We start from the raw sequence: 17,418 nt of genomic DNA, 5'->3' as shown, positions 1-17,418 counted from the left end.
AATGGCCTTTCATATATAAATAGGAGACCTTAGTGAAAGTGGGAAATACTGAATTAGAGACCTTTTTCTTTGGTCTTTGATTTTGTCCCTTGTAGTGTCCATCTTAAAGAGACTTAAGATCCAATAAACTAGTCACTAAACATACCAAAGAACTGAATACACAAACCCTTAGTGAGGCGAACTCGTTTTTTCACCTCCCTCCTAGACACCGTGAGCACAGGTTGTTAGAGATATAGCTCCCCACCGACAGGCGGGGCTGCTTCCGTAGGGCAGTAACCACTGGCCTACAGACAGGTTGCCTAATAGAATGGCAGGACACGTCCTAACTGCTCATGTGAGGAAGAAATCAGTTCTGTATGATGCCTTCTCTAGTGCCCACCAGGAGTCAAGCACAGTGCTCCATTTGGAGAAGTGAAGAGGAAAAGCAAGAATGCTATAGGCAAAGAGAAGAGCATGAATCCACGTGGGAAATTTGTGATAAAAGGGAGGATTGGTTTGTTTTATGATTATAGGAGCCTCCTTTTTACGTGTCACTTATTTCCATGTGGACCTTTCTGTTGTGCTTTTTAGCCAACAGGAAAATAAAAATGAATGCCCAAGGTATGTTGTCTGGTTGTGAGCTGGAGAAGCTCACTGGTCTTTCGACATCGTAAGAATCATGATTTGGGAAAGTTGCTTGGATGCATACAAAGCAACTCTCCTATGATCTCTTTTGATTCAGTGTCTAGATCTAAAAGTCTGGGTGTGGCAATCAAAGCAAACTAGAATTTGAGATGCTACCTAATTTCAGGCAGAATGGCAGTCACCACTGTGTGCAAACATTTGTTTCCTTTACTCCTCATAACAACACTGGGGCTTCCCTGGTGCCTCAGATGTAAAGAGTCACCTGCAGTGTGGGAGACCTGGCTTTGATCCCTGGGTTGGGAAGATCCCCTGGAGGAGGGCATGGCAACCCACTCTAGTATTCTTGCCTGGAGAACCCCCATGAACAGACGAACCTAGTCCATAGGATCACAAAGAATTGGACACAACTGAGCGACTAAACACAACACTGAGATGGACACATTCTGAGCACTGTTTCAGAAGTGTACAAGGTGAGATCTAGGGAAGTCAAGGAATGTATATAAGGTCAGGATCTAATACCATAAGGTTCAGATCCACCAGGGTTAACATCAAAGCATGAACTCACGACTCTTTGGCACTACTAAGCGTGATAGATAGGCAAACAAGACACACATCCTTGAAAATACAATCTTGTACAAATGTGCCATGAGATACCAGGCTTTGTACTAGATGCTATACATTTGGGAAGAAAATAAATCAAGGAATTAAGTTGCTGATACTCTACTTGGGATAAAAATCATAAAAATAAATAACAGTCATATGAGGTAGTGTGTTTATTCTATTCAGTGTAGTTTTGCCAAGAAACTTGGCTCATCTACACCTTGAAGTTAGCACTTTGGTCCTTCTTTGTTTCTTCCTTTCTTTCTTTTTTTTGGCCATACAGTCTGGCATGAGGAATCTTAGTTCCCCAACCAGGGATCGAACCCATGATTCCTGCATTGGGAGCATGGAGTTTTAACCACTGGACTGCCAGGGACATCCCTGGTCCCTCTACTTAATGTACACATAAAGAGGCAAGGTGATGGGTATGATGAATTCACTCAGGAAACACAGGTTCAATTCTAGGACCTATCTTAATGGTATCTCTGGGCTTCAGAGTTCTCTGTAGTGTGTGGGTAAAATGAGACCATTACTAAATTCTCATCCATCCTGGGTTGATGGATCTTCAGTGGCTTTAGCATAGCATGATAATGACGAGCCCAGGCTTGGGGACAGAAAGATATGGGATTGTAAACCATTAAAACAATACCTATAAGTCATGTGCTAGGAAAAGTGCTTTTCTTTTCTAAGTCTCGATTTCAGCAATTGTAAGGTGTGAATGATAACATTTTTCTATAGTGTATATGCTTCATCTATCCTACTCCCTAGTCTTAACAAAAGATCACAGAATGGTTGAAATATACAGGAGACTATGGAGGGGAGGCAAAAATCATTTATCCTTTAAAATGGCGTGTTCAGTGTATGGTCTAGAGTAGATTAAGGTCTTTGAGACACTCGTGGCGATTTCATGAGGTCAGAATGTGTCTGTAATAATAGTCATGCTTTGGCCTCTGTCTCTCTCCTGTGCTCACCCGTGAGAGTGGAGTTTTCCAAAGGCACCATGATGTGTGTAGTATTGTGGCTCCATGGCTAATGAACGATGTGCACATGTGTACTATTTAGTTGTAAAAATTAGTTGTAGGAACTTGCCTGGTGGTCCAGTGACCAAGACTCCACTCTCCCAATGCAGTGGGCCTGGGTTTGATCCCTAGTCAGGGAGCTAGATCCCACATGCTGCAGCTGAAAGACCCTGCATGCTACAGCTGAGACCCAGCAGAAATAAACCAAAGCATTTAAAAAATTAGTCATAACTTCTGGTCGGTAAATATTGTGAGATATAGCCAGTAACATGTTTTTTTTTTTTTTTAATAAATAAAAGCTTTTTGATCTCTTCAATTATTTTCAAGTGTAAAAATAAGTGTAAAGAAGCCCTAAGACAAAATTGTTTAAGAACTGTGGCCTTAGGAAGGCATTTATTTTCTCAATTACTTTGAGATATGGTAACAGCAAAAAGTATTCCTCTATCATAGATATCATGTTGATAAAATAGTTTGTCAGTAGCAAAATGTAGGTTGGATATTGAAAGAAATAGCACATATAACATGTTTTGTAGGATCCCTGATACAGTATAGGGAGTAAGAACTCAGTAAATGTTGGTCATTGTTAAGGGAAGAAGGAAAATGAAGTTAGCCCCAGTGGAAATAGATCAGCATTATAAGTGACATTTCTAGGGTCTCATCAAAGAAGGTTGCCTTCTCAAAAGACAGCATTATGTCAGGACAGATCGAGACTTGCCTTTTGCTAAATCCTGGGTATTGTTACTCATTCAGAGAGGCCTATGAGCAGGAAGAGGGAATTAAGTGTATCACAAAGATGAAGGAGGTCCGCGGGGGGGGAGGCATCCAGGTACTTTCAGAGAGTGACGCCTCAGTCTAAGGACCAAACCTGATGTACCCTCAGGACCAGCCCTGCCTCCAGAACCAAGTGGATTAACAGAGCATGAACCATCAGGATTTAAACTATACTGCCATATGACCCAGCAATCCCACTTCTGGGCATACATACTGAGGAAACCAGATCTGAAAGAGACACATGCAACCCAATGTTCATCGCAGCACTGTTTATAATAGCCAGGACATGGAAGCAACCTAGATGCCCATCAGCAGACGAATGGATAAGGAAGCTGTGGTACATATACACCATGGAATATTACTCAGCCATTAAAAAGAATTCATTTGAATCAGTTCTAATGAGATGGATGAAACTGGAGCCCATTATACAGAGTGAAGTAAGCCAGAAAGATAAAGCCCAATATAGTATACTAACGATATTTAAAAAGATGGTAACGATAACCCTATGTGCAAAACAGAAAAAGAGACACAGATGTACAGAACAGAGTTTTGGACTCTGTGGGAGAAGGCGAGGGTGGGATGTTTAGAGAGAACAGCATCAAAACATGTATATTATCAAGGGTGAAACAGATCACCAGCCCAGGTTGGATGCATGAGACAAGTGCTCAGGGCTGGTGCACTGGGAAGACCCAGAGGGATTGGATGGGGAGGGAGGTGGGAGGGGGGATCGGGATGGGGAATACATGTAAATCCATGGCTGATTCATGTCAATGTATGGCAAAAACCACTACAATATTGTAAAGTAATTAGCTTCCAACTAATAAAAATAAATGGAAAAAAAATAAACTACACATCAAACTCTCACTGCTCTCACTCTATGGGTTTTAAGCCAATTTTATTTAGATTATTTTATTCAATTTTAGAAACACTGCCATAAAATATGCTGACTGAGATGACGCTGATGATAATGATAACAATTGTAATGGCTAACAAACACATGAAAAGATGCTCAACATCACTCATCAAAGAAATGCAAATCAAACCCACAATGAGGTACCATCTCACACCTGTCACAATGGCTGCTATCCAAAAGTCTTCAAACAATAAATGCTGGAGAGGGTGTGGAGAAAAGGGAACCTTCTTATACTGTTGGTGGGAATGCAAACTAGTATAGCCACTATGGAGGACAGTGTGGAGATTCCTTAAAAAACTGGAAATAAAACTGCCATTGACCCAGCAAAGGAGAAAAGGAAAGATATTCCCGTTTGAATGCAGAGTTCCAAAGAATAGCAAGGAGAGATAAGGAAACCTTTCTCAGCGATCAATGCAAAGAAATAGAGGAAAACAATAGAATGGGAAAGACTAGAGATCTCTTCAAAAAATTAGAGATACCAAGGGAACATTTCATGCAAAGATGGGCTCAATAAGGGACAGAAATGGTATGGAACTGAGAGAAGCCGAAGATATTAAGAAGAGATGGCAAGAATACACAGAAGAACTATACAAAAATGATCTTCATGACCCAGATAATTATGATGATGTGATCACTCACCTAGAGCCAGACATCCTGGAATCTGAAGTCAAGTGGGCCTTAGGAAGCATCACTATGAACAAAGCTAGTGGAGGTGATGGAATTCCAGTTGAGCTATTTCAAATCCTGAAAGATGATGCTGTGAAAGTGCTGCACTCAATATGTCAGCAAATTTGGAGAACTCAGCAGTGGCCACAGGACTGGAAAAGGTCAGTTTTCATTCCAATCCCAAAGAAAGGCAATCCCAAAGAATGCTCAAACTACCACACAACTGCACTCATCTCACAGACTAGTAAAGTAATGCTCAAAATTCTCCAAGCCAGGCTTCAGCAATACATGAACTGTGAACTCCCAGATGTTCAAGCTGGGTTTTAGAAAAGGCAGAGGAACCAGAGATCAAATTGTTGACATCTGCTGGATAATCAAAAAAGCAAGAGAATTCCAGAAAAACATCTATTTCTGCTTTACTGACTATGCCAAAGCCTTTGACTGTGTGGATCACAGTAAACTGGAAAATTCTGAAAGAGATGGGAATACTAGACCACCTGACCTGCCTCTTGAGAAATCTGTATGCAGGTCAGGTAGCAACAGTTAGAACTGGACATGGAACAACAGACTGGTTCCAAATAGGAAAAGGAGTACATCAAGGCTGTATATTGTCACCCTGCTTATTTAACTTATATGCAGAGTACATCATGAGAAACGCTGGGCTGGATGAAACACAAGTTGGAATCAAGATTTCCAGGAGAAATATCAATAACCTCGGATATGCAGATGATCCCACCCTTACGACAGAAAGTGAAGAACTAAAGAGCCTCTTGATGAAAGTGAAAAGGGAGAGTGAAAAAGTTGGCTTAAATCTCAACATTCAGAAAACTAAGATCATGGCATCTGGTCTCATCACTTCATGGCAAATAGATGGGGAAACAGTGGAAACAGTGAGAGACTTTATTTTGGGGGGGCTCCAAAATCACTGCCAGTGGTGACTGAAGTCATGAAATTAAAAGACGCTTACTCCTTGGAAGGAAAGTTATGACCAACCTAAACAGCAGAGAGCAGAGACATTATTTTGCCAACAAAGGTCCGTCTAGTCAAGGCTATAGTTTTTCCAGTAGTCATGTATGGATGTGTAATTTGGACTATAAAGAAAGCTGAGCACCGACGAATTGATGCTTTTGAACTGTGGTGTTGGAGAAGTCTTAAGAGTCCCTTGGACTGCAAGGAGATCCAACCAGTCCATCCTAAAGGAAATCAGTCCTGGATCTTCATTGAAAAAACTGATGCTGAAGCTGAAACTCCAATACTTTGGCCGCCTGATGCAAAGAGCTGACTCATTTGAAAAGACCCTGATGCTGGGAAAGATTGAGGGCAGGAGAACAGGGGATGACAGAGGATGAGATGGTTGGATGGCATCATGGACTCAATGGACATGAGTTTGGGTAGGCTTCAGGAGTTGGTGTTGGACAGGGAGGCCTGGCGTGCTGCAGCTCATGAGGTCACAAAGAGTCGGACACAACTGAGTGACTGAGCTGAATTGAACTGATGACTCAGCAATCCCACTGCTGGGCATACACACTAATGAAACCAGAATTGAAAGAGACACGTGTACCCCAATGTTCATCACAGCACTGTTTATAATAGCCAGGACATTGAAGCAACCTAGATGTCCATCGGCAGACGAATGGATAAGAAAGCTGTGGTACCTATACACAATGGAGTATTACTCAGCGATTAAAAAGAATACATTTGAATCAGTTTTAATGAGGTGGATAAACCTGGAGCCTACTATACAGAGTGAAGTAAGTCAGAATGAAAAACACCATTACGGTGTACTAACACATATATGTGGAATTTAGAAAGATGGTAACGATGACCCTATATATGAGACAGCAAAAGAGACACAGATGTATAGAACAGTCTTTTGGACTCTGTGGGAGACGGCAAGGGTAGGATGATTTGAGAGAATAGCATTGAAACATGTATATTATCATATGTGAAATAGATCGCTAGTCCAGGTTCGATGCATGAGACAGGGTGTTCAGGGCTGGTGCATTGGGATGACCCTGAGGGATGGGATGCAGAGGGAGGTGGGAGGGAGGTTCAGGATGGGGAACACATGTACACCCATGGCTGATTCATGTCAATGTGTGGCAAAACCCACTATAATACTGTAAAGCTTCCAATAATACTGTAAAGCTTCCAATTAAATAATAGCTTCCAATAAAATAAATAAATTAAAAGAAAAAACTAAGTTAAAAAAAAAAGACAATTGTAACAACAACAATTGTTCCATCGTTTCTTGAGCTTACTTTCCTTAAATTTTGACACAGCATTTTGAATGGAGTCACCCATGTACTTTATAAAACTTCCCTGTGGTTGGGGATATTATCTGCATTGTACAAATGAGAAAATCATATAGCTATTGCATGTCTCTAAGCTTTAAGGACTTCACAAGTAGTACTTGATGGAGCCAAACTATAAACATACTGCCCTAACCATTGTATCACACTATAGGGTCTTTGGTAAACATTTTATTTTTCACTGTAATTTAATGTATTCACATTCTTGTTAAGCAGGTGTCTTCCATGGATTGGCTAATGCTTGTCTGTGCTGAAGCACTGTTCTCTTAAGGAATGTGCTGAAAGAATAAAGTTTCCATTCCCACCAGGCTGAGGACAAAACCCTAAATCTCAGTGAACCCAGCAGGATGAATTATATTTTGGAAATTTTAGTCATAAAACTGAAGCCCTTGACAGATAAGGATAATTTTGACCTCCGGATTTTGTTTCATTTCTGCTAGTAATAGGAATCGTTACCTTTCTATTTTTATAATATGTATTTTGTAAACTGATTATTTTTTGCAACATTGAAGACTCAAAACAACTACATGAAAATAAGCCAGAGTGGGCTGTATCATCCTGCATTTCAGATGATGTAGCCCAAAGTTAGTAAGCTTGAGCTGTTGTTTTCTCAAGATCATTCTGCTAGACAGTGCGAAGTCCTTCCATAACCCTAAGATTTTCCATGAATTTGTAATTAGCATGTGCTTTACTAATATTCACTTTGCAGGAACAGATATACACCAGATCGACTCTGGTAATACAATCTATGATGATGGTAATGATAATAGTACCTACTGGTTACTCTGTGTATTACCATCAATTAATTTTTTTTTAATTGGAGTATAATCGTTTTACAATGTTGTCTGAGTTTCGGCTGTACAACAGCGTGAGTCATCTATATGTACACGTATGTCCCTTCCCTCCCACTCCCCCACATCACACTCCTCTAGGTCATCACAGGGCACCCAGGTGAGTCTGTGTGCTATCAGTTTTATGGAGTAGCTATTTTACCTAGGAACTGTATGAACACTCACACACCCTTACAAATCAGGCAGTAGTCATCTTGGTAAACACCCTTCAAGGGAGCAAGATGCCTGCTGCTTTGCTCCTTACGGAGGAGCACGCATCTCTCATCCGTCTGCGGATCATCTTCTCCAAAGCGCATAAATGCTTTCCTAGAGCTGTGTATGCTTGCGGCTCAAAAGTCTGATCTTGTATTTAATGTGCTAGGATAATGTTGGCCTGAAGCTCCTTTTCATACCATAAGTAACTTGCACAGAGAAAAGGCGATTAACTTTCTTTAGTACAATGAATATTGAGATAACAAAATGTTAGATAAATAGGTTACATTATCTCTATTTTATAAAATTGGTGTATCTATAGAGGTAATTTTCCTCTAGGTCACTGAACAAGCACTTTCTGGAAATCAAATGTCCACCACATCTGTCTTGCTACATCAATAGACTATATCCAGATTTAACAGCACATGGACTACTTGAAAATATCTAGATTGATTCTGGATATATTCTGGATATAGAATATCTCTCCTCTCTCTGTCTAACTCCTTTCTCTCCTCCCATGGAATCAGCTTTGGGTTTCTCAAAGGAAGGCAGCTAATTTTAAAAGTTTGTATCAGTCTATTGCTAAAGTACTGGGTGAAGCTAGATGTGAATTTCAGATCTTGTTACACATTTACAAACAATAAAGTTACTTCCTTTCTTGTCTTAGTTAAAGCCTAGAAGGCAGGAAACAGTAGAACTTTCCTGTATTAATGTGAGAGCATTTTTAAACAATTGCATACCTATAACAACTGAGGCCCAAACATCTGGCAGCAGAAATGAAAATTAAATCAACTGACATTTACACTTACACTGCTGAGCAACAGATGTGGGGGAAAGGCTGGATGACTATCTCAACTAATTTTGATTAATTCCAGGAGAAATAAACCCTAATTGTCCATTTATTAAGTCTTCCAAATCATGGGTCTAATGACAGTAATCTTATCTGAAGGTTGGGTGCCAACTGAAGTGTCAGATTGCATCATTTGAAGTTTATACCTTTCTTTGTTCCCTAATTCTTGGACAGCTTCATTCCTTTTTCCTGAAAAATTTGTTTTGTTTCTCATATCTATTTGAGATTTAGGCATTCAATTTAAGCACTTGATTTAAACAACAATATCCTCTTTAAAAACCACATTATTTCTGCATTCTTATATCTGCATTACTCACCAAGGTAGGAAGGGTCATAGTTCTACTGGAAATTTTATTTGAAGAATCCAATAGAATAATGATGATTTTCTCTTAATTTATCTGGCTTATAGCTCTTTACACGTATTTCATTAATCTTTGCAACATTTCTGTGTGGTATGTAAAGGGCAAGTATTATTAGACCCATTTTTCAAGTGTAGAAAAAAGATAAAATGAGATAGAAAATCATTTTCCTAGGACAGCAATAAGAGCCTTGACCAAACCACCTCATATTTGTAGTTGCAGTGTTGCTTTGAAAACTTGATAGATTCACCTGGAAATTATTTCTTAAACTTGTGAGATGAGTTATTAGTGTGCGTGTATATATATCTATATTTATATTCTGAGGGTAAGAGGAAAGGGAATTGTTTTAACTCATTAAAGTCAGTATTGGAGGGACTTTCCTGGTCGTCCAGTTTTTAGTAACCCTCCATGCAGTGCAATGGATGCAGGTTCGATCCTTGGTTGAGGAACTAAGATCCCACATGCTTCAGAGCAACTGAGCCTATTTGATACAAACGAAGTCTGTGAACCACATGAAAGATCCCACAGGATGCAATAAGATATGACACAGCCTAATGAATGAATAAATAAATACTTAAAAAAAATAAGGATTGGAGTTGAGATCTATCCTGAGGGCTTTTTCTATAGACCTGCATAATTAGAAACATCTCACAAAGTAAAGAGTTTGTTTCCTCTACTCACAGAACTATGCATTAAATCTGCAAGAAAGAACTATAAGACAGAGCTGCTAAATAAACTATGAGAAACCTAACAAACTTTTTTATCGTAGGCATTGGCATATCCCAACAGTCTGTACCATTCTAGGCTGTGATAGTTTAGGAGTGAATACAATTTGGACTTAATGCATATTAGAGGGTGTCTAAAATTCAGAACCAGGCAGATCCATCTCCACTGACCCTGAATATGGCCCTAAAGTAAATGGCTTGAGGAAATTGTATCGCCAAGACTACAGGTTGGGGGGGCGGTTTGAAGTGTGTCCATAGCGCATTGGAAATCAAAGAAGTCTGACTAAAAGAACTGTGGATAACTTGACTTGATAACAGTAGATTGAGCAACAGCTCTTTTTTAGAAAGGCTATCTTGAAGATATGACTTAAACATTGGAGGAAATAAGGTGACTGACAGTGAAAGGAATCAAGATGTGAAATCCCTTAAAGATTCATTGACTTTAAATAACTTTGCCTATGTTACACATAATTTTTAAAAACCCTTTATGCATTTTATAAGAAAAATAAAGCCTTGGAGAACTGAGAACTCATGTAGATTAGTCAGTCTCTTGGTCTATATCATGCCACCCATTTCCTTCACCCTAAATGTGTCAGTTTGCTGTACTTTTCCTCTCAAAAGCTCATGACACATGAAGACAGAGAATCTTTGGTATATTTTGTTCAGTGTTGAGAGAAAATGGAATGTACAGCAACATTAATCTGACAGTTTATGGACACGTATAATGGTTATTATGCTGCGTTACTAATTAGATGTGAATGGTTAGCGATTCATGTAGATGGTAGTAATTAGTCTTACTTTTCCAAAGATAAACAGCACATTTGGAGCCATCTGTGGGGAAACGCAGGGAAAATGTAGAAGTTGGGTAGCACTCTTTGGTCTGAATCTAAAATCCATCCTTTTTTCAATGGACAGCTTGTGATCTCGTTTCAGAGCTCCTTCCCACTTCTGTCATCAAAGGAGTTCTGGGCAGATAGCTTTTTGTTTGAATTCTGTCTAGGGCACATGTGGGTTGTGTGATTATGGGAAAGTACCCCCCTACGCCCCAATGTTTCTGAGCTTCAGTTTCCTTCCTTGTGAACCGTGAATGATAATATTCACATTGTGGGAATGTAGAGAAGGCACCTGGTTAGCAGCTAGCATCATGCCTGGCACATTGAAACTGACAACTAGTTATATTAGAGGTATTCATTCATTTGATTGTTACAGTGTATTGTTCACCCTAAATTATCTATCTTTTAATTTCCAGGGGCTAGCAGAAGCTAGAATATGATGCTCTAAGATATTACTTACCATTATTAATGAGAGTCTACTTTGCTCCAGTAGCTATTTGGTTTATTGTTACAGATATAACTTTATTTATCATTTCACTTCTGAGGATTCTACAAAATATACAGAATCCGAATCTATTATTTAACAGCTTTGAAGCATTTTCTAGCTATGCCTCCCTACTTATTTAGCAAAAAGGATTAAAAAACAACTACCCCTCCCCCTGAAATCCCTAAACTATCCACTAATGTGGAATTTTACTATTTTATGGAAGTTAAGTCCTAGACATAAAAATGGTAAATGATTTTCTATGCTGTCAGTTATGCATTCAGATAACATTTGGTTCTTTCAGCAACTTCCACAGAATTGAAGTCTAGAAGATAAATAGGCAGAAAATCCAGTCAGGGACAATCAGAGATTTCCCTTTCAACTCTAGCTCCCTGTAGTATTATTTTACAGCTAACGTGTACTCTGTCAACTAGGAGTCTGTGCCTTGGGATGCATATCGAAGGATCGATGAGGGGGCTGAGGGGGAGGAGAACAAGGGCATGCAGACTCTGCAGTCCTGAAGCCAGAACATCCCAGGTGGTGTGTCCAAGGTTCCTGTTATGAGCTTAGTGTCTGGAGAGTAATATGGTCAGAACTGCCTGAGGGAATTATAGTATCTATTCTGACCCTGGTATGTGTGTCTGCAGTTCAGACACTCCCAGTTGTAAATAGCTGGAAACCAGACCTGGCCCACAGGAGCTGGACTAACAGATGAAGAAAGACTGGACAAGTCAGCACCGTGCTTGTGAACGTAGGCTCTGGAAGGATTCAGACCAGAAGGATCTTTCCTGTCTCCCTTTAAGTGCTGTGGAAGTTCAAATCTTAGGTGCACTCCTTATAAGATGTGTGATCCGGGGCAACGTGTGTAATACCCCCGACTCAGCAGGAAGTGGGCACCCACGTGTCCTCACTCTCACTAGAAACTGTATTTTCATGGGACATACATACTTGTTCAGCAAAAGGACTAAGGCACCACTTCTTTAGCTTTTGTCTGCCTTTGACTTAACTGGAGATCTTGTAAAACTGAAGATTTGCATTCTCTTAAGTCTACAGCACAGATGCTGCATTTCTAATATGCTGGCAGATGATTTTGAGGATACTGGTTAGTGGAGTAAATGTGAATAGCAAGGTTCTAGTTAGTATCTGCTTAATAGTTATCACAAAACAAAATTCTAGTCCAGTGTTTCTCAGAGTTCAGCATGTATCACATCCAGCTGGAGGGCTTACTGAAGCACAGATTACTTGGCCCCTCCCTCAGGGTTTCTGCATCATGGGGTCTGAATTAGCGCCTGGGAATCTGCATACGTAACAAATTTCCAAGTGATAAACATACTGCATTGTGGACTGTAAATTGAAAAGCATCGACTTGGACTAGTTCCTCCCTTATCAGAAAACTTCTGTTAACAGTTTGGAAAACCATATTTGGCTTTTCAGCTTTAGGTAGATGATGATCATCAGGAAGTTGTTATTTACTTATTTATTTAATATATTAATTTATTACCTGTAATATATTTTCATGCAATTGTAAAAAATGTATATGTGGAAAGTTCCTTTACACCCTTTGTACAGCCTCTTCTAATGGTAACATCTTGTAAAACTGTAGTAAATCACAATCAGGATACTGACATCCATACAATCTGTCCAAACGAATTCAGATAGCCTCAGTTTTGCTTGTCGTCTGTGTGTGAGGGAGTGAGAGAGAGAGGTTAGCTCTATGCAGTTCTGTCACATCATTTCTTGCATAATCATCACAGCTAATACATACATGAGCTAATACATCTCACTTACCATAAGAATCTCTCCTGTGTCCTTTTATAATCACTCTTTTACTTAAAACTAGAACATTTCTTTTAAACATTTTGCAAGATTCTAACAAATCAATTTATAATCCACTTCATTAAAAAACAGAGCTGCACTCTCAAACCTCTTCATGATGAGCCCTTCTTGACCCTAGGAATCTAGCAAAACTGCTGTGGTTGAAACTCTTAAGATTTTTATTAATAACAGAGAGGATCCGGGAGACCGTCCTGTCCTTAAAATCTTCACAGAGATTTTTCTCTCTGAAAGCTCCCATGAGGAACTTCAGATCATTCGGAGATATTACTAACAAAGGGTTCTGTTGTCCCAATCTGTATTTGATCTGTGGGCTGATGTGTTTCTTAATTTGAGTATTGTTTTTCTCTGGAGAAACTGCAAATGAAAAAGTTTTATTTTCACACCCAACCAGTTTTGATGGAAAATTTACTTCAGCTAATTTCTCTTCATTCACATTTTATTTAGTCAACGAAAAGAAGTGATGTGGCATCTTAAAAATTCTGCCTCTGCCTGGAATCTCTTAATTGCATCATCAAATTCAGTAGATATGAATACATTTCCTTTTCTTCTGCAGGTGATATGGTCAAAAGTTTAGCCACTACATAGAAGGGTCTCCTTTCTTCCAACTTCCCGTAATACTCTCCCTATTTTCTTTACTCTAAGACTTTGTCAACAGCCCCCTCACATCCTTTAGTCTCTCGACACTCTCCCTGGGGCCCTTCAGGCTTTCACCAAGTCTCTCCAATTTATCTAGTTGCTGTCTGCCAACTGGTCCTCAAACCAATGCCACAGGTTTTAAGTTTTCATTACAGTAGCACCTTATATCCAAACACTAAAATCTGTTACAAAACAAACTACTCCAGAATTTAATGGCATAAAGAAAGCCACAGTGAATATTTTACTCACAAATCTGAAATGTGAGCAGTCCTTGTCAGGGTCAGCTTGTCTCTGCAGAATGTAATACCAGCAAGATAGCTTGAACATAGCTGACCATCCAAATCTAAGACAGTTTACTCATATGGAGCCCACATTGGTTGGTAACAGCCTAACAGGCAGCTTGGGTTCTCTATTGACTAGTGTCTGTGTTTCAACAGTGAGTATCCCAACAAAGATGGGAAGTGGATGTTGCTAGCTCTGTAAACATGTCTAGAAATTGCTACAATGTCACTTTGTTTATATATACTATTGATTAGTAATAGAATACAGAACATAAACCTCCACCTTGCAATGAGATGCATGTCAAGAATTTTGGGGCCATGTTTTAAAATTACCACACTAACTTGGTTAATTACCACACAAACTAATACTTTCGGTTCCTACAAAAGTAGTATGTTACAAAAGACAGTTAAAATAATCTGAAACTACTTTTAAAGTCTTAAATAATACTATTAATACCATTAAAATCTTTAATGTTAAATACTTCCTAAATACTCTTAGAGTTGTTTAAGCCCTAAAACTTTAGAACATATTAAAAGCTGAGAACGTCCATGTAGTTTCCCTGCTACTTCATAAAACCTGTTAGGTATGTTGGTTGTGGTGCTGGATCTTTGGATTAAATGAAGTCCTTGTTTTAAGACAGATCTTTGTAATCTAGCCAGTTATGTGGCCTTGGCATTGTTTCTTGTATCCACAAAGCCTTTTAAAAATTTTCTATAAATAAATAATATTAATAGTATATCTCTTCCAAGGAAACTATGCTTCCCTGTGGCTCAGCTGGTAAAGAATCTGCCTGCAATGCAGGAGACCTGGGTTCAATCCCTGGGTTGGGAAGATCCACTGGAGAAGGGAAAGGCTACCCACTCCAGTATTCTGGCCTGGAGAATCCCATGGATTGTATAGTCCACGGGGTCACAAAAAGTCAGACACAACTGAGCAACTTTCACTTTTCCAAGGAAACTATAAGGATTTTATATTTGAACAGAACTCAGTTTGAGACCCTACACTGTAATCCAGAAATGTTAGGAGTTCTGAGTTTATCATTTATAAGTAGTATCAAGACCTTTTTAAAATAAAACAGTTAAAAAATAAAATAAAACAGTTTAAATGAGGAATTACTTCTTTAGAATACTGCTATTACATATATATGTATGGCTGAGTCCCTTTACTGTTCATCTGAAACTATCACAACATTGTTAACTGGCTATACTGGCTATACCCCATAAATTATACTTTTTAATTAAAAAAAAAAAAAGAAAGCTTCCGAGGGACTTCCCTGGCCTTCCAGTGGTTAAGACTCTGTCTTCCAATGCAGGGAGTAAGGTTTAGTCCCGATCAGGAACCAAGATCCCACATGATTCAGGTGTGGCCAAAATTTCAATAAATACAACTTTGAAAGCTAAAAAGAAAAAAAAAAAAGAAATGCCAATTATCAATAACGGTGGCTATAATTTTTTGGACCTCCCTGATTGTACAAACCCAGACAGTGTGTTAAAAAGCAGAGACATCACTTCTCCGACCAAGGTCCATCTAGTCAAAGCTGTGGTTTTTCCAGTGGTCATGTATGGGTGTGAGGGTTGGACCATAAAGAAGGCTGAGCACCGAAGAGTGGATGCTTTTGAACTGTGGTGCTGGAGAAGACTCTTGAGAGTCCCTTGGACTGCATGGAGGTCAAACCAGTCAATCCTAATGGAAATCAACCCTTAACATTAATTGAAAGGACTGGTGCTGAAGCTGAAGTTCCAATACTTTGGACACGATTTGGACGATATTGGGATGCGAATAGCTAACTTATTAGAAAAGACCCTGATGCTGGGAAATACTGAGGGTGCTGAGCCCTTGCCCTACGGAGCCAGTGCTCTGAGCGCCCATGCTCTGCAACAGGAGAGGCCACCGCAATAGCCTGCACACCGCAACTACAGAGAAGGCCCACATCCAGAAACAAAGACCCAGCACAAATAAATAAATAATCTAAGGAATGTAATGTATGGCTATGGTTTTAAACTTGAGGAAACTGTTTCAGGATAAAATGATACAAAAACTATATTATTCCAAAACTACATAGATGTCTTATAACTACACTATTTTGTCAAAACCCTTATTACTCATCACTTCTTCCCTCGTAATGTGCATGCGATCCTACCTCTGAACCTTTTCTCATTATATTTTTTCTTTCTTTAAACATCCTGTCATTTCCCTTCATTTCCAGTTACTACTTTTCTTTCAAGGTTCGGATCAAATGTTACCTTCTTTTGGAAAGTATATATTTTCCTGCAACTACATGGGAGTTCAGAGAAGGCCGTGATGATCTAAGTTATAATTATAGTTATTTGTGCATGTGCCTTCTATTCCCTCCCAGACTAATGTCTTCAAGGGCAGAGACTACATTTTATGCTTTTCTATAAACCTCATAGCTTACAGCATACAAAGTATCACATCATGATTGGCAAATATTCATTCAATGAGCAAATAATCTTAATGGCTACTTTTTGGATACAATTACAGGGTTTTTAAGCACACGCTTATAATATGCTAAACACTTTAGAAAGGGAAAAATAATCTAACCTACCAAAATATGGAGGAAAAAAAGGGCACAAAATTCTCACAAATATTCTGAGGTGGGAATGTATCAGAAGAGAGATTTCCTAAGGAAATATCCTCCAAGAATACAGCAATTGGTTGTACATTTTAAAGTTAATAACCCAAACCTAATTCTTTTTTAAAACCTAAAGGAAGTTTGTCTTTAAGTTATCTCAGTCTCAGTTATCAAGAAAACAATATTGCTTAATTCTTTTTGCAGTCTGTCAAGTCTGTCACTATTATGTGCAAGTCTATCACTACCCCTAAGAAAATAATCTTGCCTGCTAACCATCTAGAAATGCATGATTGGATACTTCTAGTCAGTGGCTGTGCTCTCCCTTTAGAATCTTTGCAACAGCTGTTTCTTCTGCCTAGAGTCTGCATCTTCCTACCGTGGTCATGAGTAACTCCATCTTTAAGTCTTCGCTCAAATAAGCCTGACCCTTGCCACCACCACTGCCATATCTTCCATAGTCCACTTTGTTTTTATTAGCATTTAATCCTTTCTTACACGCTAGATAATTTAGTTATTATCGTGTATACTGTTCATGAATTCTTCTCCGTGGATAGAATGTCTCATGCTGTAAATTGATACCACCTCCACAGCTACAGAGTATCTGATGATCGTTAAGTCTTCAATAAATGTTTACTGAATGAATGAATGATTGATTGAATAAATGAATGATGGGACAACATGTGGAACTAGTACTAGACTGTTAACATTTATCTTGGCTTAAAGAGCATTGGCTAATACCTAATTCCACTGGATAATTAACTGGTAGTATAACAACATGCTTCGTTTCCATAGACATCTTCAAATATTTGCGCTGGAAAGTTCACCAAAACTCCGCGCAATACAATTACCTTTTTGTTTTCATAAAGTGTAAT

At 39.0% G+C, this 17,418-nt stretch overlaps 1 protein-coding gene and 1 non-coding gene across 2 annotated transcripts in view; both read left to right on the top strand.

The window, feature by feature from the left end:
• CDH8 (cadherin 8) overlaps positions 1 to 17,418 on the top strand; it is a 390,892-nt gene that overhangs the window by 276,700 nt on the left and 96,774 nt on the right. The gene's annotated exons all lie outside the window — the stretch shown is intronic.
• On the top strand, positions 9,753 to 9,881 carry LOC122421834. The gene has a single exon (XR_006263643.1). It is a non-coding gene; the product is annotated as a small nucleolar RNA SNORA18 (small nucleolar RNA).

Source organism: Cervus canadensis, chromosome 18 (genome assembly GCF_019320065.1).
Source record: "Cervus canadensis isolate Bull #8, Minnesota chromosome 18, ASM1932006v1, whole genome shotgun sequence".
NCBI classification, from domain to species: Eukaryota; Metazoa; Chordata; class Mammalia; order Artiodactyla; family Cervidae; genus Cervus; species Cervus canadensis.
The sequence above is the reverse complement of the archived record's forward strand: the minus strand, read 5'-3'. Positions and strand labels throughout refer to the sequence as shown.